Genomic DNA, 25,628 nt, shown 5'->3' with positions numbered 1-25,628 from the left:
AACACTCAATTTGAACTTGGAGGGGCTTTCCAATGCATGTGTTTCAAAAAGCTAGAGAACCAACATTGCCAACAGAGATCCATTCAGTGTTTTCAAGTGCCCAGAGAAAATTACTCAGGGTTGTACTGCCAACAAATAACTGCCAAATATCTGCAAATCCCACCCTTTCCACATGTCCTCGGAATTTAAATTTAAAAGGTCAAATTCATAGCTCTGATACTCAGATCACAATAACATACACATATATGTGTTTCAGGATTTCACCTTAACAAAGTGATACAGGTATTTAGCATAGTTTTGAATATCTAGTGCAAAAGCAATTGTGACACTTAAATTAAAAGGATAGAGAAATAGGTGTGCCCTATCTGAGATCTGTAATGAAGAAGGGAGAGGCGTTGCTGGGAATACTGGCAGAAACATGGCTCTTTCTACTCTCATAGCAAGGAAACTGGGAGAAGAGAGAAAGAAAGGCTTGAGGTGCAAGAAGATGGTAGCCTCTTTGTTACTTGATGAATGGCACATACAATAGGTAAAAGGAAAGATGGGCAGAAACTGGAAACATTTTAATTGTTAACATTAAGCCGATGTGAAGAAAAATCAGATTTCTCCAAAAAAAATGTTTATTCACATACTATATTAAGCAGAGAAATTATACGCAATTCATTTGAATATGACTATGATATTACAGATGCTAAAATTTTAAATGGCTTCCTTTATTAAGAGATAAGATATATATTTTTTTAAGATAGAAGATTCTCATACTGCAGCCCTGTCTACACACTCAGTACCACCTCTCTCTCCTTTCTCCCCTCACATATCACATCATCAGTTCTGAACGACAAAGGGACCCCTAAATAAATCACAGATCCCAAAACATCCCTGACTTTTGTGTATGCTACTTCTGCTGCTTAGAATGCTCTCCTTCCCTCTCCAACTCTCCTTCCCCAACCTGAACTTGCCTGGATAATTCATCTTTTTAAGATCAGTCTTCACTAATTTTACTTATTTATTTATTTATTTATTGCTTTTCTAGGACCGCACTCATGGCATATAGAGGTTCCCAGCTAGGGGTTGAATCTGAGCTGCAATGCCAGCCTACACCACAGCCACACCAGATCCGAGCTGCATCTGCAATATACACCACAGCCTATGGGCCAATGCTGGATCCTCAACCCATTAAGCAAAGCCAGGGATCGAACCTGTGTCCTCATGGATTCCAGTCAGACTTGCCTCTGCTGCGCCAAGATGGGAACTCCCAAACACTAATTTTAAAACTGTATCTTCCTAAAGACTGTCACTATTACGTCCCTTTCTCTTGGGCTCCTGCTGCGTGTTGTGCAGAATCTGTTACAGACATTCTCTCACTTTACGGTAGATAACTGCCTGCAACTTTTGCATCCTGACCATATAGCACCTTGAGGTTAGAGACTTTCCTTTCTGTCTGTGTATGTCCTAGCAAATATGCACTTAAAGTACATTTGCTAAACTAATGCATGCAGTGTTCTAACTACTAAAACCTTTACTGAATAGAACTGTAGAACTGGGGAATGCTTCTTACCAGAGTTCTCACAGAAGTGTTTTTCAGTTGAATTTTAAATCAGCAAAAATGTGTGGGAAATCTACTATATTTTACTATGTATATGTACATGAGGTCTAGTCTCATGAGGACGGCAGCCTGTCTTCTTGTCCATGTCTCTCCTGGCCACAAGGCAGGTTGCTCTTGTTACTTAGGGAGTGACTGAGACAGATATAATGGATGGCTCATATCCATCTACCATAAATATGTATCCCCATTTCACTGGTGGGGACCATTAAGATTCAATGGCTAATTATGGTACTGAAGAAATCTTGGATTCAACTGAATTTATAAAACAAAAAATTGTAATCCACAGCCTAAATAGTAGATGTTTAGTACAATGTAAATATTATAAGCCAGTTGCCAGATAAATAAATACACTAACTTAAACTTTATTTATTTACAGGTGATTTTAAAAAATGTATACTGTGTTCAGGCAGAAAAGAAAAAAAAACTTGTAAGTTTGGACTCAAGGATATTAATTTTTTTTTTCATTTTCAAGACATCCAGAAGAAAACAAGAAAGCATACCCAAAATGGGAAAGCAAAATTTACTTGCACAAAACAGTGGGGAGTAAAGTTTTCAGTTTGTTATTTCCATTCTAACATTCTAGAGTCATAATTTAGACTCTTGTTACTCAAAATAAAGCCTAAAGACCAGAAGAATTATCATCACATGGGAGCTTGTTAGAAATAGAGATTTATAAAACCTATCTCAGACCTACTGATTCAGAATCCACATTTTAATAAGATTCCTGAGTGATTCCTCTAACACAGTAAGTTTCAAAGTATGGTTTAAGATTATCATCCTTTATATCTGCTAGACTCTCTATTCACCTTAAGGGATATCTTAGTCATCTGAGTATTATTTTTTTTTCTTTTTGAAATAATGCCCAAAGCACTAGACTAGAAGTAATGTCTGTTGCTCTGAATTGTCATCTCTTCCCTTTAAGAGTGAGTGAGTGTGTGTGTGTGTGTGTGTGTGTGTGTGTGTGAATATGTCTAAAGAAAAAAAAATCATACACATACATAGGCTTTGGTGTTAAACACATAAGTTTATTTTATTTGATGCCTTGTACCAGAAGTTTAAAAGAGAGTTTCTCAAGGCAGAGAGCTTACCCCACAGTTTCATCCACCCTCCTAGAGCAGTCAGGGGACACCAATGGAGGAAAAGAAGAGTAGAATTGATTTCAGCATACTAAAGTTCTCCTTAAATCACAAATCCCCTTCTTTCTACCATCAGAGCACGGAGACTGTTTGCATCAGGGGCTCCCAGCAGTGACATCAGGCATCACAGGCAGGAGATCTTTAGTTAATTCTCAAGTAGAGGTCAGTTCCTCCCTTGAGGGCACTGGCATGCGTGGCTGTGGTTCTTATCAGTTGATGCCAGATGTGCTCAACTGTTTCACTCTCTGCTTCACCCCAACAATCAATTAACCTTGCTCTAAATTCAAATCAACAGTCCAAACATTTAACAAAGTGCTTATATTTTTATGCTTATGGCTTCTAATGATGTAGCCAATAGTCCTGGGGTGCTCTAAGGCAAGTCTTATTCCATGAAATAGGCTCAGAGAAATGTCTTTGCATTTCCCCTGGCATAGTCATAAAACTTTGAATGGTTCCCTTGCTTTCTTCCTATCTCTGTGTGCATCTATATAAAATAAAGCGAATGTCCCACTCTCTGTCTCAAATCTGTGAGGATTATGACATAGACAGGACACTCCTCACCCTTTGACACTTCTTCCATAACGTCACTTTCAAATTGAACACTGGTTTGGTTGGTACGTGAGATACACAGAATAGCATTTCAAAGAGATCTTTTAAACAGCATTTACAAATTTCAAGCAAACTGTAAACTGGATTTACATTCCTTTTATTTTTATGGCACTAATTACTGTCCCTAACTTCATGAAACACACTTATAGGCCATAGCTATCATAAATTTTCTTAGAGATTTACTTATTTTTTTCAGTAAATAATGTTTTTCTCAACTCCACCACCAAATAAAATAAATAAAATTTAAAGTGTAGTTTCATGGTCTAAGAATAAATCTGGAATCTCCACTATAAGCATCAGGGAATGTTAGGACACCTCAGTCCCAACTGTTTCCCCTCATCAATGCCAGAGTGGACTAAAGAACACCTGCACCATTGTAGTGATTCTGCCATCACCTGAATCTACAGTGAAAAGATATTTTAAGACATGATTTTCAAAATGAATGAGGCAAATGTTCCATTTTCATTTCAGTTGCTTCACTTATTGCAAAACCACTGCAGAATTTTGTTGCTCATAGGCATGTCAGCTTTCAAGACTGACTTACTTCTATTTTTAGTTTGTTTTATGTGCTTAAGAGCTGGCAAAGTTTTCTAAACTAATTCATACTTAAAAAATCTGGTAGGTATAGCATAAGTTAGAGACAAATACTTCCTTACTAGAGTGAATCTTTTCAAGTAGATAACTTTTAAAAAACTAATCTGGCTGCTATATGGAAAATGGGCTGAATGGAAGCAAGAATGGAAGTCAGAAGCCAGCCAGGAGACAACTGGAATTGTGTAAGATGCTGGTGATGCTGACTTTGGCTAAGCAGGTGCAAGGCAGTGGAGAAGCAAAGAAGGGGGCAGAGTGAAGCTTGCATTGACCAATGAAATTTGCTGAATTAAACTGAATGCAGAGACTACTAAGTAGACTGATTAAATAGAAAGATCAGGTGTAAAGTAAGAAAGGCTTGCCAAGTTAACTTTAAATATTCTTGAGCTTCAGAGATGTCAAGCAGAAAGTAGAAATACACAGATGGTACGTTGGTCCTTTTTGTATTTGGACAAAAAAAAAAAAGTCACAGGAACAAGGAGGAAAATCACACATATTTTAGCTTATGAGTTAGATTCACAGATGAGTTAGTTGTGCTGAGGAAACAAATAGCCTTTTGAGCCCTTGGACCAGCCAGGGAACACTCAGACTAGGAGGGTAACACATTGCTAAACTCAAAGAACTCTGTGTTTTGATTAAGTTAAATCAGTACAAAACTTCAAAGCCCAGCTTTGGTAGAAGCAGATAAATTGTCATGGAAAGGATTACAGAAAGTCTTTCTTTAAAGCTTATGGTTTTAATAGAGTTGCCCAAAATATGTCAGAGAATGTGTGCAGATACAGTTCTAAAATGTCCCTGTGGAACCCTACACTTTTAGGCTGATTTCAGATTATTTGTTATAACCAGTGTTGCTTGGAAGAAATATTGTTGTTAAGTAAACAAATTTTACTGTCCCACCCTATACTGTTATACTACCTGAGGAAGCTCACCTGTAAGTTCAGCCTTGAAGGTCAGCTTCTGCAATTTCAAATGACTTGCTTTTTCATGGTTAACAATGTCATATACTTAAGGTGTATTCCTCCATATCAGAAATCACAAGGACTTCTCTTACCTTGGTTTCACTTTTAAAGCATGATTGCCTATCTTGATGTCCAGTGCCCTCCTCCCTTGATTAGGTGAATTCTGTGAATTACCATGGGATATATTTTAATTTCATCTACATTTGGTTAAACTGAATCCAATCATTTAATCCCAATGCTGAAATAAATACCCAAACAGAAGTTTAACTTCATTTACTGAAGAAAATTGTTGCATGTGCTTTTTACACTGTACTTAAGCAACCAGAAACATTAATTTATATATAGTTTGTAGTGTTGTGTATTTTATTAGGAAACATGACTCTTCAATTACAAGTTAACACTGTAGCCAGAAAGCCAAAAGGACTGTACAAATTTGAGTTACTAAAAATAACAGTCCTCTACCCAAAAAGCAGATGTATAATTATGAAAAATGAGAAGATAATGAAGTGTCATGATCAATCTTATCTTGGATAGCTTCAAATGCCAAGTGTGACTGTCAACAAGAAGCTGAGAGCCTCTTCTCCTGATCAACAAACCTGCCATGGTTAGGATTGGTTCACTCTTTAGTAGACAGACAAGGTGATAAAATTTAGTGTGAATTATTCAGATAGAGATGCCCTAAAGGAGCTGATTACTGCCTAGGCTGGAACTGACCTGGCTCATTCTAAGCATTTGCAGGGCTATGGTAAGAGCACATATGCAGTCCTGCATACCATGGGACTAAATAAACAATGCTGTTAAGGTAAGCCAAGAAAAAACTTGATAATTATGCTCCATCTTTCTACGCTGATAAAATATATTGTCATAATGTCAAAATTTCTTTTTCTTTTTACTTTTTACTACTTTCTGGGCTCCACTTTGGTATTTTTTTATTTCTTCCTAATTCTTGCTTTTCTACTTATTCTCAGTGAATTAAAGGATTAAACCTAACATGTAATTGTATTCAGCGGGTAAACATTTGAATATATCTTAATCAAAAAAGAATAATAGTATAGGTAATTAAAAGATAAAAAGTTAAAATTATTCTCAATGCTTAAAGTATTTTCTTCTAAAATATTCAAAAAATTTCTATTAAACATAATAGGCAACATAGTAATTGTAATTGAGAAATTAAAATTTTAAATAAAATTATTCATATGAAGTTGAATGTGACAGGGTTATTTAAGATTAAATTAAACATAATTACATATTTTAGAAAGATTAAACTATCTGTGATTTTAATATTCATTGTATGTCTAGTTGCCTATATAAAAATTAGTAACACCTTACAAGTACATTCAGGGATTGCCAAAATTTTTGTGCAAAGGAGCAGACAGTAAATTTTTTTTTAATTTTATGAGCTATACAGCTCTGATACAACTATTCAACTCTGTCAATGTAGCAAGAAAGTAGCATATGTAATATATAAATGAATGAATATAACTGTGTTATCAAAAGAAAATGTTTCCAGAAACAGAGAGCAGGCCAGATTTTGTCTGTGGATAATGGTTTGCTGATCCTTGGTCTAGAATTATATACATATAAATATAAGATCAGTTTACCACTGGAACATGTCTCTCTAGCTATCCTATGCAACCACTGAAATGCTACAATAATTCACAAGAACTCCCACAACCACAATTTGTAATATGAAGAGTTAAGGAAGATAAATGGCAGAATCTATTTCAATCATCCTACTAAAATTAAAGATTTGACAAGGTAATTAATTTGAATTTTCTCCCATAAGCAATTATACAGTTCCAATCCTTTCAATCTGTCCCAGAGGTAGAGACACCAAACTTTGTGGTACTAGGAAGCAAGTTGGCTTTTGTTTGAGGATATATGCAAGAGAGGTTGGGTTTTTTCTTTGAATGGTTTTGGTCATGACAGCAACAATTTAATATTATTGGTAAAACTGTGCCTGAGTGACCAAGGGTCCCATGTGTTTGTTAGTAACTGTATTTTCCTTTGTATGTGTGCATGTGTACTCCTTTGCCTGCAAGTGGACTCAGTGGAGATACATACTTCCAGAAAACAGCCTCATAGTACTTTGATTTTTATTTAGGTTCTTCTACATGTTACCTGGGTGACCCTGAGAACATTCCTTAGAATCAAAGGACACTAAAATCTACTTAATCATCTTTCGTTCTGATTAATGTTCACAAAAGACTGTCATTGGGTCTGGAAAATAAGAATTCGGTACTTATTTTTTGAAACAGATATCCCCTCTCTCCACTTCATCATTTAAAAAGCTGACAGATTAGCTTTCTCCAAACATTGTCGTTTCCATAATAGCAGAGTAGAGAAAATAAACATGGACTACAAACGTAACAGAAATTCAGACTCTTTCATCTGAAATATGATCTAAAAGCAATTCGTGATATCACTGTGTGGTATTTTATGTGCACTTCTCATACCACTCTGGGACTATATAGAGCTGTGCTTCTACTGATATCTGTCATTCAAACTACCTTACAAAATACCATGCTCTCAGATAGCTGCTATGGATAAAGAACCACAGTGCTGTCCATCCAAGGGTAGGATGGCACGTATGGAAAAAATGCCACAGCAAAGGAAGTTTTCCATTAAATACCAAAATGTATGTGAAATCATTTAAAATTATTCATGAGATGAAACTAAGTTTAAGTAACAGACGTTCAAATGTGGTGGGTGCTCAGATTAGGACTACCTTTCCTCTTGAATCTGTAATTACAAACAAGAGCCAGATCTTTCTGCTGGTCATGGTGGCTCCCAGTTCCAGGAGACCCTCCACCTTGATGCAAAGGGAACATTACTACATGTCAGTATCAATAATGCTAACAACTATCAAGGGTTAGGAAATCAGGTTAGGAAAATGGCATTCAGAAAGTTTATTTATGTCAAGATAAAAGCCATTAACCCAAGTCTGTCTATATCTAAAACCAGTACCCCACAGTTCAGTACTATAAAGCAATCACTGAACAGAATCAGTGGGATTGAGATGTAAATGTAATCGCCAGTTACCACTGGGAGAACCAGCTTCAGGCTCACTGTGACATGGTCAGAGATGTTCCCCTCTACCCCTTACTTACCCCCGCTATTGCTATGACTCTGAAGTCCCATTTTTCCCAGTGTGCAAGTTGTTCCATCCAAAAAAATACAGATTCTCAGCTGGCATGCTGGGTAGAAAAGTTCTATCAAACTATTAATTATTTATTGTGTTACACCTTTCTGACATGTAAACTACCAGTAGGTTACTTCTGGACTCATTTTTATAAAGGTCTCCAGAAGATATTTTTAAAATTCCGTTTGACATAAAAAGGGACAAATTACTAATGGTGGGATTAAAGGAACAGTGACATAAAAGAGGGTAAATTTTGTGAAAGATGAGATTTCCTCATATTACAGTATCATATTTGTAATATTCAGTGCACCTACTTACAAGAGAGAATCAAACTTGACCCCACCTTAGGTGTATTGAGTAGGGAAAAAGGAGTTTCCATTCTTGATATCTTCAAGAGCTTGGCATTTTTTTAGCACAAGAATTCCATGTGCCCTACTCCTAGATGCCTTGTTTATCATTATTTGTAACTTTCCCACTGGAAATTATGTAACTCTCCTAACACTGAGGCTACTAAAATTAGAAAATCTATAAATGATTACAGTCTTTTGCAAGCAAGGTGGGCTATAAATACTTTCCCTGCAGTTTAAAAAGTCAAGTACTAGCAATAAAATAACTTTGCCATTGTTTCCACCATTAAAAAAGACAAAAGTTATGTGATCTGATGGATAAATCAGATTTTGGATTTAATAGCTATTAATTCCATGAGAGATAGAGCTATTCCCCAAACTGGTGATGATAAGTTGGATAATGTGAGAACTTCTCTCAATCGTGTCTTTCAAATTGACAAGAGTGGAGCCTCTCATGTGTCATTATAAAGGGCACCTTTAATTCCCTTTCCCATATCTTCTCGGTATTTACATTTGTAACATTGCACCATAATTGTATTTTATATAAAGCCCAAGACTCATTTAAATGCCAGAAAATTATGCCAAAGGGATTTCATTTACCACTGGCTGTGTAGGGGATAGAGTTATACAACCCCTATTAACACTAATGGGAGTTCATGAATAAATCTTCAGGAACACAGAGAAAAATGTATCCCAAGAAGGACATGAAATGAAGACAATAGGCTCACTAGAGCAAAATTAAATGAAAGTGTGATTTTCTGAGCTAATACCTCATAAAAATAGAAGTCATTTGGACATAAAATCACTTAAGAATAGTGAATTTTTTAGTAAGAATTCACACATCTTTTTGACAACTTAATTCACATAATTTGCACAAATAACAAATTTTATTATTGGCAATTACGTACGGTTTTCCAATATGTAATGACCTGAGGACCAATTACATAGTATCCTGATTTTTTGCAATTGTGATTGAATGAATATCTAGGTAATAAAATACATTGTTATAAGTAAATCACCATCAAATCATTTGGCTGTAGTTTTAATACTACAGATTAGAAGGTACTGCCTATTTGAACTTCCAGAAATACTAGAAGAATGCAAAAATTTAAATGGTTAATTGGCAAACAGTACAACTTTTTAAAAATATAGTGGGAGTCTTTTTAAACTAAAATATGACTGTAAATATTATACAAGTTATGCTCATTAAGCTTTTTTTTTTTTTTCTTTTTCTAGGGCCGCACCTGTGGCACATGGAGGTTGCCAGGCTGGGGGTTGAATCAGAGCTGTAGCCACTGGCCTACGCCACAGCAACTCAGGATCTGAGCTGCATCTACAACCTACACTACAGCTCATGGCAATACCAGATTCCCCAGCCCACTGGGCGAGGCCAGGGATGGAACTGCAACCCCACAGTTCCTAGTCAAATTCGTTAATCCCTGAGCCATGACGAGAACTCCTATTCTCATTAAGTTTTAAATACGTAAAAAAGCTATAAACATTTAAGATTTAACTTATTTTGGATGATTCTTATATTTTTTCAGTTTAGAACCAATTGAGTTTTTTTCTATAGTTAATTTTGGTGTTTTATAATTTTAATAGAGTAGCCTTCAAAGTAATAAAAATGGAAGTATATTTAATGCCAAATTTATGCATACTTAGTCATATTAGTTTAAATTGATTTTATACTAATTTATTAGCACTTACTAAAATTGTACTTTCTAAATATATCAATAAAAAAGAATGACTTGGAAATAGAATACCTTTTATAAATAAAATTTCAGTCAATTTCTTTCAAAATAATGGATAATTTAATATTTCAACTCTTAGGAGTATGTATAGACTATCCATTTTCCTATTCAACTTGCCTTTATAAAAGTTTGCTACAATTTGCAACAACATGGATGGACCTAGAAATTATCACGTTAAGTGAAATTAGTCAGACAGTGAGACACCAACATCGTATGCTATCACTTACATGTGGAATCTAAAAAAAAAGACACAATGAACTTCTTTTCAGAACAGATACTGACTCACAGACTGAAAAACTTATAGTTTCCAAATGAGATGGGTTGGGGGGTGGGGGAATGTGCCTGGGGTTTGGGATGGAAATGCCATAAAACTGGGTTGTGATGATTGTTGTACAACAATAAATGTAATAAAATTCATTGAGTAATTTTAAAAAAATAAAGTAATTTAGCCTCTGAAGAAAAAAAAAAGAGTTTGCTACAAAATACACCTCAACTTTTAAATGCTATCTCTATAAACGGATTAATAGCGATTTATAAACTAAGTCAAATGAGAAAGAGCTTTTTTAAAGTACATCTGCCTAGATGAGGTTTTAACTCTTAAATGATAATGGTAGCAGTGATAAAGCAAAATATTTCAACTGCAAAAATATAATACACACTCAACATAATTTAGGTTTATATTTTCAAAAATAGTATTTGAACTTTTTAAACATATATTGAACATAGCACTGAATGTATACATTAATTTTGCTAAAATTGCCTATTATCACATCCACTGATTTTCTTCTTTTTGTTTTCCCGCAATAACTTTTATTTATTTTTTACATACCTATTTATGTTCCCTCACCCAGGCGTTCATGCAGATAACCTCTGCCCCAAAATCAAATCCAACACGCTCCTGTACATCCCCAGGTTAGTACTTAAAATACTCTGCCACCCGAGGTTTAGGATCAGGAAAGACCCCACGATAGCATCATCCATCAATTCCCTAAGCCACTCTGCAAGAATACATATATATATATGTTGGAGACCAAGGAACAGCTGAACTCTGCAGAAGGCAAATATCTATGGACGTAGAGTTCTAAAGTACAGAGTCTCCTTAAAAGACAAGATAAAGGACTTATGCATTAACCATGTTATTCTATAAATAGCTGCACTATGTCCCCCTTTGATATCACTAAGAAGATAACCTCGTTATTGCCTGATTTGCTTCTTAATGTAAGAGAAGGAAGTAGTAGAAAAACAGGAATGTCAGATGTCACCTGGAGCCACCATTCATGAAAAGCTTGCACTTAGAGCTTAAAATATGACAACTTTCCATGGGCCAGACTCACCAATGATACTACAAGTTCAAGGGGAAGAAAAAGACATCCTATATAAAAGACCGTTATAAAAATACATATTACCTGATACCCAAACAACATAGTGATAAAAAGTTTTAGGGTCAAATAGCCTGCCTGGAATCTGAGACTAGGTACTTAGTAGCTGTGTCACCTTAAGTACATACTTACACCTGCTGAGCTTCAATTTCCTCATCTTGTATACTGGACAAATAATATCTACCTGATAAGGTGGTTAAATACAGAGATCATTTGTTGAAAGCTTCTGACATAGTAGGTGACCATTCCATAACAATTATTATTCAAGTATGTGCTGACTGTTCATAGTAGTTGATGGCTGATGGATAGTATCAACTTCCCCGAGATCAAGATATACCAAATTGACATCAGCTCTGTCTGATGATTGAGTTTTAAATTTCCCACTTTTATTTACCATCTCTGAAATACTCTGACTTATTCAATGAGGTCAGCACTTGATGTATCAACGTCATTCCTAGCAATCTTCTCTTTGTTGTTTCCAGAATCTGATTTCCTATCCTAGTTTTGAATGGCACCTCAGATAGCTAGAAGAGTAGTCACTTATCCAAAAAACTCCCTAGTGAATATTTTTGGCATGATCAAATTGAATACTCCTTACACTCAAGCTGTTGAAATAAGTACAGGAGTAGGATGGAAGAAAAAAATGAATAACTATTGATAGAAATATAAAATAGTGAACAACTTTTAGCTCCAAATCTCTCTTTCCAAGGAAAATAAGAAAAAAATATATATATCCTCCACTCTGGAACACAAGACACCACACATTTTAACAGTCCAAGAGAGTTCACTTGTGATGAATGAGGATAGGTAGTGACTCCACCTGAAGCCTGGCTTACTCACTGCAGAGTTATGCTAGTATTTCTTTTAAGGGGAGAAACCAGTACATTGGGTCTGGCATTGCTCTAAGTGGCAGTCCCAGCCTGTTACCAAGAGACTATTTATACAATGGACCTCCCAAAAGATAATTGCCATCAATGGCAGTCAATGTACATGAATCCATCTGTTTATAGGTCTTACATCAGCATTACCAATTACTTTATCATTTCTAAGTCCATTTAATTGCAAGGGGGGTGCTTTTTGTTATTGTTGGTGGTGGTGCAATGGTTTTGTGAAGCCATGTGTGGAACCCTGAAATATCACAAGGAAATAAGCAGTCATATGCTTAACATTTCATCCACACTTCGAGTATACTTTACAAACCTAATTTTCAGCTTTCCCATGAGTCTTGTTTCCTTTTTTTTTCCCCAAGAGGATAACATCATAGCAAAATTCTTTAAGAACTTCCCACATAATCTCTTTGATGTAAGAAACAGCCCAGCTGCAATGTACCCCCTCTTCCTTTTATCTCCTGGGAAAGGAGCAGCTGGTTTTAACCTAGTCCTAGCATTTACCTCAGAGAAAAAAATGTTTCCTAAAGGGTGAAATCAGTGCAATGGGGAAATCTCTCCCCAGATGCTTATGCAAGATTCTGTCTGTCCCTTTTAAGTATCATATCCAATGTATTTTATAAAAATCTACAACACTTGTTTTTAGATTCAGCAGAACAGGCATATCTTCTTTACTGTGAAGGTTTTAACACAAAAAGGAATATAATGAGATCTGTCTTCTAGAAATCACCACTTGCTTCACACAGATCATTACACTTACAAAGGGATAGTGGTTGGGAGCTTGCACCAGAGTAATATAAGAAAAGCTGCCAGGGGAGTTCCCGTCGTGGTGCAGTGGTTAACGAATCCGACTAGGAACCATGAGGTTGCGGGTTCGGTCCCTGCCCTTGCTCAGTGGGTTAACGATCCGGCGTTGCCGTGAACTGTGGTGTAGGTTGCAGATGCGGCTCGGATCCCTCGTTGCTGTGGCTCTGGCGTAGGCCGGTGGCTACAGCTCCGATTCGACCCCTAGCTTGGGAACCTCCATATGCCGCGGGAGCGGCCCAAAGAAATAGCAAAAAAAAAAAAAAAAGAAAAGCTGCCAAAGGGGTAAAACAGTTGTTGATGTGTTGGAAGGTCAATGGATGATAACAGTTGGTAAGAGTGTGTAAGTATTAGGCCAGTAGCACTGGTAGTAATATGTGTGATCAATAGTAAAAAGTGATCATATGCTAGGTAATCATCTTTTTTGCTTAGTAATCATCTTTTCAATGATACTTTATGGATATAACTTCATCTTGCTACTATTACTTTTCTTTTTATTATAAGAGCAATTCATGTACTAGATAGCAAGCTCTTTTCAGTACTGAAGTATATCACATGAAAATAAAAGTCTACAATCTACTCAGAGGCATTATTAAATAGTCTGTTTTTAGGATGTCAGATAATTATCTCAATAGCTATAAATGTCATCTGCACACATGTATTTATTAATTTGTCAATATTAAGAACCATCCTTATCTAAAAGTTGACACTTATCTTACTATAGTTCCATCCTTTACTTCTATACTTCTAAATCTTTGCTAAAATTATAGATTTTTTTAAATTATTTTTTATTTAATTATACCCCTTATATTTGTATATAACACACTTAAACATCTATTTCTTTATTCAGATATTTTTAAACAGTTATGTTGTTTTAAAACAAGACATCACTGTATTTATTTGCTTTATGTATTCTCTATTAACATACTCACTTGCTTGTTTCCTTCTGCACTCTCTTAATAGCTACCTTCACTTTATGCCCAAGGTCCTGTGGAACCCTAATTATATATTTGTTATAAAAGAACCTATTTTTAAAGGTATTTTTCTTAAAGTTCAAAGAATTCCTATTTTAATTATACCAATTACTTTCTAGACCAGCTTCACAGTTTTCATCTTAGAATTGTCCTTTTTTTTTATTTCCTAGGTTAGGCCCTCTTTCTTGGAGGACTTGAACTGTCCACAGCAGCTACACTACTTCCTAAGTAAATAAAAGAAAAGACCTGTGGAGGGTAGGCACCATATCTGAACTCTTGTGTGTCCATGTTTAGTCAGTTTTACTCTCATAATTGATCAATGACTTGGCTGATATTCAGAGTCCTCTGTTCTGTTTATTCTGTTTGTCCATCATGGTCCATGTTTTTTTGGGTTTTTGTTTTTCTCTTGTTGCTCTTGGTCATCTACTCATGTTTGTCATTTAAGGATTCTATTACTTAATATTCACTGGTAAACTGGGTATTCTCTCTAGAAATGTATTTTATAGTTTAAGGTTTCCTTTTAAAAAATATTCTCCACTTTAGAATCTCTAGCTTACATCCCTTTTTTTAATATCAATATCAATATACGTGTTTTATGACATGCTATTTGTCATGTAGGATTTTGTAGAAACATCCATATAATTTCATAAAGGATCAGACTACATCTTCTTTTTTTACCCATTTCTACTGGGTCTATACCCTGTTATTCATGCTCACAATTGCCTGCAGTGCTTTTGGAATAGCCTCTTCACTAGTCTCTTTGCCACTGGTGAGCATCCATTTATTTCAAGTTAGAAAATAATTAGCCATTATAGGAAATAATGCATTGAGCTTGCTATGTCCATTCCTATGGTGAAATAAAGGGAGCAGATGAGAAATTCCATTAATTTCTCACATTAACTTAAATACCTTTTGAATCCTTACATTATATTAGTAAACACAGATCACTAAGGGATATTGACCTGAGAGTATGTCAGTATTTAAAGCAATTTCTTTCAGACATGGTTTCAAGTGGGAAAAATTGGCTTTAAAAATGAGAACCTATGTACTGGAAAAAGGTGCATTATATAGTTGCTGAACTAACCATTGTTTTCCATTAGAAGAAGTGAACAAGAACTAGATGCTCAAGTAATTGCTTAAATAGATCTCGTTCCTAGTAGCCTGAGGAGGTATTATAATTACCCTGTTAGGGGTGTTCCATTGGAGGACTATAGAATTTTCTTCAGGTCTATTTCCAAAGTAATTTTTGGACTTAAAAGTAGAATAAGTCAATAAGTGTTGTTCTCACTGGGAATCATTCCAGTACCCTTAAGCTTCCATATAAAGACAGGATTTAGAAAACAATGAATAGAATAATCCCTTTAGATCTTTCTCTGGATTGGGAGTAGTTCAACTTATTCCAGAGGCAGATTACTATGAAAGAAATTCTAAGTTAAAACTCTTTTAATATATCTTTCTCCTGGGATCTCTAGAAATATTTTATAATATTTTATTTTGACATTCATTGAAATGTATATATGTTGCTTAAAGTTATCCAACATCTTTTGCTCCTTCTTCTGGTGGTTAATACCTCATTTTGTTTGGGGGAACTGCCTCTCCCTCTCCAGCAATATGAATGGTTCCACTCCTATTGCCAATTGACCCCTACTCAAATGTTATGTAAGTAGCTGATATTGTACTATCACTGTGTCCTTCAGCTCTGGGTCAGTGCTTGCCATGTGGTCAGAATCCTTCTCTGGGATTTTTCTTAAGTCCTCTTTGGTTACAGATCCATTCATACCTGAAGATATGGCAGGCCAGTTTGAGAGACTGAAAACAGTACTAAGGACGAAGAAGAAATGTGAGATTAAATAAGGCTGTGCTGGCACTAAGCTGTGTCGGGGCTTCTCCAACTCTTGGGGAGTTTCTGCTTCTTCTGAATCATTATTATTACTGTTGTTGTTACTGTTTTTTGGGGGGGCTGCACCCAAGGTATATGGAATATATGGAAGTTTCCAGGCAAGGGATCGAATCTGAGCTGCAGCTGTGAACTATGCCACAGCTGTGGCAAAGCCAGATCTTTAACCCACTTCACCGGGCTAGGAATTGAACCCAGCCCTCAGCAGCCACCTGAGCCACTGCAGAGACAACACTGGATCCTTAACCCACTGTGCCACAGGCAGAACTCCTCATTCTTGAACTTTCATGCATTATCCCAGTTTCCTACCAAAAAATCCTGTATTTTCTAAAACTAGTGTGATATTCAAATAAAAATTCTTCCTAATATAGAAATCATACTGTCTAGGCATCTGATGTTACTAAATGTAACACATTTTGGAGGGCTATGTGCAATATTATCAAAATAATAGAGTAGAATGTCAACTTCAAAGGGTCAGGAACATCTTAAAAATGTATAAACATAAGAATTAGATAACAATCTGGAGACCCTTCTGAGAATGTGCATTGTTATTTCTAGGTATGGAAATAAATAGCTTTTTATCAAAAACAAACATTAGGATTAATGTTTTACATTCATTGCTTTGAGTGGTATCTGCATTTATGTCAAGTACCTGCAGAACTATATTAGCTAACTGTAAAACAGTTTTATGCAATTTTATATCTGCAGATACTAAAGGAACTGAGTTATAATTTTGCTGTTACTCTTATTTCATTCCTAAAACTAAGAACTTGAAAAAAATTCTATGCTTTCATAGCACCCATTTTAGCATTTTTCACATATTATTTAACAGTGTTAAATTATCTCCAAATTAATTGTAATGACCTCAAAATTATTTGTAAGACCCAGATCAATGCTTGCAATGCTTTCATGATCATTCATAGACATGCGCAGAGAGCAAAAATTTTGTGTCAACTTATAAATATGTTCCCTGTTGAAATAAAACCAAGATGACTCTTTGCCTTCTTATATAGCACTCACTGAAAATATAGTGTACTCAAAGCAGTATTTGGGAGAAAAATATGTTTAGATGATTATTTTAGAATGAAAGTTTTAAAAGAGAGAAGTTTAAAGTATCACTTTAAGATGCTTAATAAGAAAAGTTGGAGTTGTCGTCGTGACTCAGTGGTTAACGAATCCGCCTAGGAACCATGAGGTTGCAGGTTTGATCCCTGGCCTTGCTCAGTGGGTTAAGGATCCCGCGTTGCTGTGGCTGTGGTGTAGGCCAGCAGCTACAGCTTCAATTCAACCCCTAGCCTGGGAACCTCCATATGCCTCAGGAGCAGCTGAAGAAATAGCAAAAAGACAAAAAAAAAAATTAAAAAAAAAAATAAGAAAAGTGAGTAAAGCTAAATATTTAGAAAATAAGATATTACAATGTTTATAGCAGAAAGGAATGAAAGAAAAAAGAACTAGAACTGGTTAGAACCAACTAGGCCCAAGATGGTGGAAGATTTAACTTCCAGTAGAATTGAGCTTCATTATACACTCATTATAATAAAATCATCATGCTAAATAACAAATCCGCCTGCTCCATGACAGTTAACTATGGCCATGACAACAACCAGAAAAGTCCATTAATAGACTGAAAAGGATAATGGTATCAGTTCCAGGTCCAAATCACACCTCCGTTCTCTGATAATTCATGAATATCCCCCCAACTCCTTCCAATTCCCTCCTTTTTTACTTTGACCCTTCTATATATTTGGTATCTCTAACCAGATTGGGTTGAGAAGTTGATTTATGAACTAGATTCTTGCTCCTCCATTCTTGACCACTGAGTAAAGCTTGTGCTGTTTCAATCTCAGCATTGGTTTTATTATTGGCAGCATGAATCCAACTGGAGAAAAGAACTTCCCTTGCCAAGACAAGGGGTCTCCACCCTGGACTAGTACCCTAGTAGGGCTCCAGTCAATCAATGCAGTAACAATCTGACTTGTCCACTAATCTGGAAAGTTGGGAGGTAGATTAGAGCTGACAAACTGTTTCTGTTCCAGACCAAGATTGATAGCTGCAAAGTGATAGCCACAAAATTAAACATGAAGTGAACATAGTCCCTGTTCTTGTGTTAATCAATACTGGAAATCCTCTCCCCTCTTTTTGTTAAACAATACTGAGAATAAGTGAAAATAACCTAGCTGTTTGGTCCAAGAAATATTTTCTCTTGGGAGATGAGACTAAAATCAGTTTATCAAAACTTTCTCACCAGGAATCATTTCAAAAACTTTTCCATGTTGTGCTCTCCAATACAAGGTTCGTGTTTCTTAAACTGTCCAATCTAGTTTCCTACCTTGTAAGACATGCACACAAAACATCCAGTCTAGACTCTAAAACCCTATGATGCCCCATTTGACTTTCTTTTCTGAAACATGATCAAAGTTCTATCAAGGTGTGTTCTCTCTTCCTGAAATAAGTCTAATACACTTGGCTTCACTAATCAACAGGCTTTTCCAGTAGACTTCTGGGGAGTTGTCAGTTGACACAGGGAAAAACAATAAACACATGACTGAGAAGTAGAAGCTCATACAAGAAGTCCTCAGGTTTTAAACAAATGTCTCTTTCATTGAAATATTTTATTCTACTCTCTCATGGAACAAATTCAAACCAGTGGTTCAGCCTAAATAGAACCCCATGTAAAGTGGGTAGGTACTGATTTATTAAAGTTAGGATATGGATTAAAAAAATAAGGGCAAATGTGAACTTTGCATTTTTTGTGATACTCAGTTATATTGGATACTCTTGGGGATTTAGTAAATGCTTCCTGTGGTATCTCTTACTGAAATAAAGGTAAGCATGATACAGGATATATTGTTTTCTCCATTTTCCTATGTGGATTAACAGACAAATTATTTTTTAATTTGTCTGTTAAATACCACTATCAAAGTATTTTAGTATAATATATGCTTTTTAAATTTTATTTTATTTTTATTAGAGTATAGTTGATTTACAGTGTTGTGCCAATTTCTGCTGCATAGTGATTCCAACATATATATATATATATACTGGGGTCATATATACGTGTGTGTGTATATATATATATTATATATTTTTTTCTCATACTAGCTTCCCAAGAGATTGGATATAGTTCCCTGTGCTATACAATGGGACCTAAATTGTTTTAATTATCTATGGTTCAGTTACTCATCTATATAATCACAACACTTTCCACCTTCTCATTTTGATGAGAAGATAGTATAACATAATTACAGTTTAAAATCTTTCTTAACTCTGTAAGAAACCTTGAAAAGGAGTCTACATTAAAACTGGATTATTATTAAAAAGCAATGCTTCTTACTCCTGAAATAATTAATGAAGACATTTTATATTATGATGAAATATGGCTTCACTTAGCACGGGAAAAAATAACTTAAAAGTATTTTAATTGAACATTGGGCTTTTAGAACTGAAAGAAATCAATTTTGCCAAGCTATTTGTATATGCAAAGAATAGAATTCAAAAACTGAAATTAGCTAAAGGTCAAGCAAAAAATGAATCAGTTCTCAAATACTAATTAGTGCTTTACCAAAGATTGTATGAGAACATTTATGGATGCAAAATTGAATAGAAGAGATTAAAAGTGGAGCATGTGGGTAGATTTAATAATTTATTCCTCCCACAGTAATCAGGATTTCTGACTATTTCATTTTTCAAACACAATTAAACAACCTTTTCTTTCCCCCTTTTCTTTTTTTTTCTTTGTGAATAAGACTGTTGATAAAACTATGTTAATAACAAAAGGGGAAATATTCACAATTGGAGGGGAAACATATTTTAAATTAAATTTAAAGGCTTTTTTAGTTGTTTATACACTACAGTTCATTACTTTGTGTCAATGAAATACTTTGTTCCAGAAAACAATGGGTTCTCCAAATACAGTCCTTTATTAGTTTCATTATTCCTTCATGCTTGCTTTCAGCATGACAATTGCATTTGTAGTTAAGGTCATTTGCATATATGACTTAAAAATTGATATAATTGTAGTAAGTTATGAGAAGATTATTTTAGGATAATAAACTCCTTTAGGAATTATCTCATTTGTGTGGCCCAATATGCTGACATGAGTTTTCATAATGTACAAAAAATTAGTAAGAGCAGAAAGAGTCATAACTGGTGCATAGTTATTTCCTGGAAAAGATCACAGAAACTAAGATCTCAAAGGAGCTGCATCTAGTTATAAAGGACAGAGACTCTTTCGGGGAAGAGAAAACAAAATCCCAAAGATGTTTTCTGATATTTCCTCTTAGAACCACTTAACTTGGAAGTACAATGAACCCATTTCCCAGCTCCAGCCTCTTTTTCCAACTGGCCCCTCCCACACTCATTTTTTAAGAACAGTTTTAGATTTATGAAAAAAAAAATTAGCAGATTGCAAAGACTGCCCATGGGGTAACCCCCCTCCACACACAAAATTTTCTCTATTATTAACATCTTACATAAGTGTGATACATTTTTTATAAGAAATGAGCCAGAATTGATATATTATTAAACTAATGTTCATAGTTTACATTAAAGTTTGCTCTTTGTGTTACACAGCTCCATCTATGAGTTGTGACAGAGTATCATGTACCCACCATTCTGGCAGTATACAGACTAGGCTGTTTGGTTTGATATCTTATTTCTTTTTATTTCTGAATAACATCCCATTGTATGGAGGAACTACAGTTTGTTTATCCATTAATCTACTGAGGAAATCTTAATTGTTTCCAGTTTTGACAATTATTATCCAAGCTTCTATTAACAGTAATGTACAAATCTGTGTGAAGACATAAGTTTTCCAGTTAAATGGGTAGTTACCTAGGTCTGTGACAGGTGAATTGTATGGTAACACTATGTTTCACTCTGTAAGAAACTGCCAAACTGTCTTGCAAAGTGGCTGAACCATTCTGTGTCCCTCCTAGCAACGAATGAGAGTTCTTTTGCTCTACCTCCTTGACAGTGTCTGGTTGACAGTTTTTGAATATTAGCCGTTCTAATAGGTGGACGGCAATGTCTTGTTTTCATTTCCAGTTCATCAGTGACATATTATGAGCATCTTTTGACATGCTTGTTTGCCATTATATATCTTCTTTGTTCAGGTATTTACTCAGATCTTTTGTCTATTATTTAATATGGTTGTTTTTTAAATGTTGATTTTTATGATTTTTTTAATATTTTCAATATAACTTCATTAGATATATTTTGCAAATATTTCCTCCCAGTGTGCCTGTGCTGTGTCTATACATTCTCTTAATAGTGTTATCCACAGAGAAATGTTTAATTTTATTAAATTTCAATTTATCAATATTTTTCTTTTATGGATCATGCTTTTAGTATTATATATAAAAACTCATTGCCAGTCTCAAAGTCACCTAGATTTCTTCTGCGTTATTTTCTAGAAATTTTATGGTTTTGCATTCTACATTTAGGATTACAATCCCTTTTTATCTAATTTGAACATATAGATATCAGATTGTTCTAGCACCACTTGGTGAAAAGAATATTGTTTTGCTATGACGTTGATTAGATGTTTAAGTGTTTGTCTCTTGGCTCTCTTTCTGTTCCATTGATCTATTTGTCTACATTTTATTAGTACCATATTGTATTTATTACTATTATGTTAAGTAATTTTCGAGGTCTGGTAGTATCTGAAACTGTCCTTCCTCTACAGAATTTCACTGACCATTGTGGGGTTTTCGCCTTCCCATATAAACACTGGAATCCATTTTTCAATATGCATTTAAAAAAATCTTGTTGCAGTTACAAAAGGGATGGTCTTAAATGTATAAATTCAAGATAGGCAACAATACTGTGTCTTCCTTTCCATGAAATATGAGATATTGCTCTGATTATTCATTTTATTCATTTATTATTTCATTTTTTTGCTACATTAGTTTGTTCTTACCTATTTTTTTACATATTATATTATATTTATGCCTGAGTAATTTTTTTGGTGCTAACATAAATGGCATTGTGTTCTTTACGACTATCAGGCTAAAGTAAGCAAATATAGGAAGGGGTTAACATACTTGAAAAATAGGGGAGCCACAAATCAAAACCAAACATTACAGTCACAAAAACTAAAATGAAAAGGACACAAACATAAAATAAAGGGAAATCATTCAACCAAAAAAAAAAAAAAAAAAAGGAAAGAAAGGAACAAAGGAAAAACTGGAAATCAAGAATCAACTAGAAAGAAAGATTTAAAATGGCAATAGATATATATTTATCAATAATTACAGGGAGTTCCCATCGTGGCTCAGTGGTTAATGAATCCGACTGGGAACCATGAGGTTGTGGGTTTGATCCCCGGCCTCGCTCAATGGGTTAAGGATCCAGCATTGCCATAAGCTCTGATGTAGGTCGCAGACACGGCTCAGAACCTACGTTGCTGTGGCTCTGGCGAAGGCCAGTGGCTATAGCTCTGATTCCCCTAACCTAGGAACCTCCATATGTCACAGGTGCAGCCCCAGAAAAGACCAAAAAAAAAAAAAAAAAAAAAAAAAAAAAACCCTTAAATGTCAATGGACTGAATGCTCCAATCAAAAGACATAGAGTGGCAGATTGAGTAAAAAAAAATCAGAGCCTACAATCTGCTATCTACAAGAGACTCACCTTAGGGCAAAGGACACATATAAATTGAAAGTGCGGGGATGGAAAAAAATAGTTCATGTGAATGGAAAACAGGAGTTGCAATATTCATATCAGACAAAAGAGACTTTAAAATGAAGGCCATAAAGAAAGATAAAGAGGACACTATTTAACGGTAAAAGGATCCATTCAAGAAGAGGATATTACAATCATCAATATACATGCCCCTAGTATAGGAGCACCCAGATACATAGAACAAATGCTAAGACATCAAAGAGAAATTGTCTTTAATTTTAAATTTCAGTTATTGCTGATGATAGGTAGGAAGGCAATTAACATTTTTATACTAACCTGGTATCCTTCAACCTTATTATAAATGCTAGTTTTTTGTTGTCATTGCTGTTCTTAATTAGTTTACTTGCTTGTTTCTTTGAGATTTTCTACATAAACAATCATATCATCTGTGAACAAGGACAGGTTTATATTTTTCCCTTCATAATGTATACATTTATTTCATTTTCTTGTTATTTATAATGTTCAGTATGATCTTGAATATGAGTGGTGAGAAGGAACATTCTTGCCTTGCTCCTGATCTTAAGGAAAAAAATCTTCTAGTTTTTTACCTCTAAGTTTGATATTAGCTGTAGATTTTTTATAAATATTCTTTGTTAAATTGAAATAGTCCTCCTCTATTCCTAGTTTGATGAACATTTTGTCATGAATAGATTTCAGATTTTGTTAAATTTTTTTTGCATCTATTAATATGATCATATAATTTTTCTTCTTTAGCCTGTTGATATGATGGATCATATTAACTGATTTTCAAATGTTGAATGAGCCTTACATATCTGAAGTAAATTCCACTTGGTCATTGTGTGTATTCCTTTTTATACATTGTTGGAATCAATTTGCTAGTATATTGTTGAATACCTTTGCATCTATATTCATGAAAGATATCGTTCCATAGATTTTTTTTTTCCTACTTGTATCTCATTATCTCACTGGTATCAGGGTAATTTAGGTATCATAAAATAAGTTAGAAAGTTCTCCCTCTAATTTTCTAGAAGAAATTATAGAAGATCGTATCATTTCTTTCCAATATGGAATTCATCAGTGAAACAATTTGGTTCTTGTGCATTTTGGGAGAAAATAATAACAGATACAATTTATATATTATAGACTTATTCAAGCTATTTTTCTTTGTGCAGTTTGGTAGTTTCTGTTTTTCAAAGAATTTGTCAATTTCATCCAAGTTATCAAATTTGTGGGCATTGAGTTATTTATAATATTTCTTTATTATCCTCTTAATGTCCAAGGAAATTATAGTGATAACCAATCTTCCTAATATGATATTTCTACTACTACTAATGTATGTTTTCTACCCCTCTCTTTTTTTTCTTGGTTAGCCTGGCAACAGTTCTAACAATTTATTGATTTAAAAAAAAAAAGCCTTTCATTTTGTTGACTTTCTCCATTTTCTCCATTGTTTATCTGGTTCCATTTTCATTCATTTCTGCTCTAATTTTTATTTATTTTCTTCTGCTTTTGGCTTATCTCATACTACTTTCCCTAGTTTCTAAGATGGAAGCTTAAATGATCAATTTTACATCTTTATTCTATTCTAAATATGCATTCTATGCCATATATTCTCCGTAAGCACTGCTTTTGCTATGGTCTACAAATGTTGATGAGTAGTATTTTCAGTATCATACATTCAAAATATTTTTTTAATTTCTTTTGAGATTTTTCTCTTTAAATGATGGAATATTTAGAGATGTATCATTTAATCTTCAAATATTTTGGCATTTTCCATGTATCTTTCTGTAATTAATCTCTAGTTTAATTCCATTCATACCATAATTTATATGATTCTGATCCTTTTAAATGGAAGATGTTTTATTACCCTCAATGTGGTTTATCTTGGGGACAGTTCCATGTCAGCTTGAGAAGAATTTTCATGTGAACTTGAGAAGAATGTGTATTCTACTATTGTTAGATAAGGTATTCTATAAATGTCTATAAATTAATCCAGTTGACTCATTGTGCTATTCAGTTCAATTATATCTTGAATGGCTTTCTTTCTGCTGCATCTCTCAGTTACTGATAAAATGATATTAAAGTATCCAACCAAAATGGTAGATTTGTATGTCACTCCTGCAGTTCCATCAGTTTTGCACACATATTTTGGCATGTTGTTTTTTGATGCATATAAGGATAGTTATGCTTTGTTGGAGAATTGATGACTTTACTGTTATGTCAAACTGCCCTTAATCCTTGATAATTTTCCTTGTTCTCAAGACTTCTTTGTCTGAAATATATATAACAATACAGACATACCTCATTTTATTGTGCTTAGCTTTATTGTACTTTATGGACATTGCATTTTTTAAAAATTAGGTTTGTGGCAACCATCCATGGAGGTAGTTTTTCAGTGCTATTTTTCCAACAACCTTTGCTCACTTCATGTTTGTGTGTCACATTTTGGTAATTCTTAAAATATTTCAAAATTTTAACTTATTATTATACTTATTATGGTGACCTGTGATCAGTGATTTTTGATGTTACTGTTGTAATTGTTTGGGGGCACCATGGACCACACCCACACAAGATGGCAAATAAATATATGTCTTCTGACTACTCCACTGACCAGCTGTTTCCCATCTCACTCCCTTTCCTCATGAATACCAATTCCTTGAGACATAATGATATTGAAATTAGGCCAGTTAATAAACTTTCAGTGGCTTCTCAGTGTTCAAGTGAAAGGAAGAGCTGCATGTCTCTCACTTTACATCAAAAGCTAGAAATGATTAAGTTTCAGGAGGAAGGCATGTCAAAATCTGAGATAGTCCAAAAGCTAGGCTTATGCCAGTTAGCTAAGTTGTGATTGCAAAGAAAAAGTTCTTGAAGGAAATTAAAATTGCTACTCTAGTGAACACATAA

Source organism: Sus scrofa, chromosome 13, assembly GCF_054392235.1.
Source record: "Sus scrofa isolate SSC_HxYL_T2T_F1_AM1 chromosome 13, Sscrofa_HxYL_maternal_Yorkshire_Landrace_v2.0, whole genome shotgun sequence".
Taxonomy (NCBI): domain Eukaryota; kingdom Metazoa; phylum Chordata; class Mammalia; order Artiodactyla; family Suidae; genus Sus; species Sus scrofa.
This window is presented reverse-complemented; position numbering follows the sequence as displayed.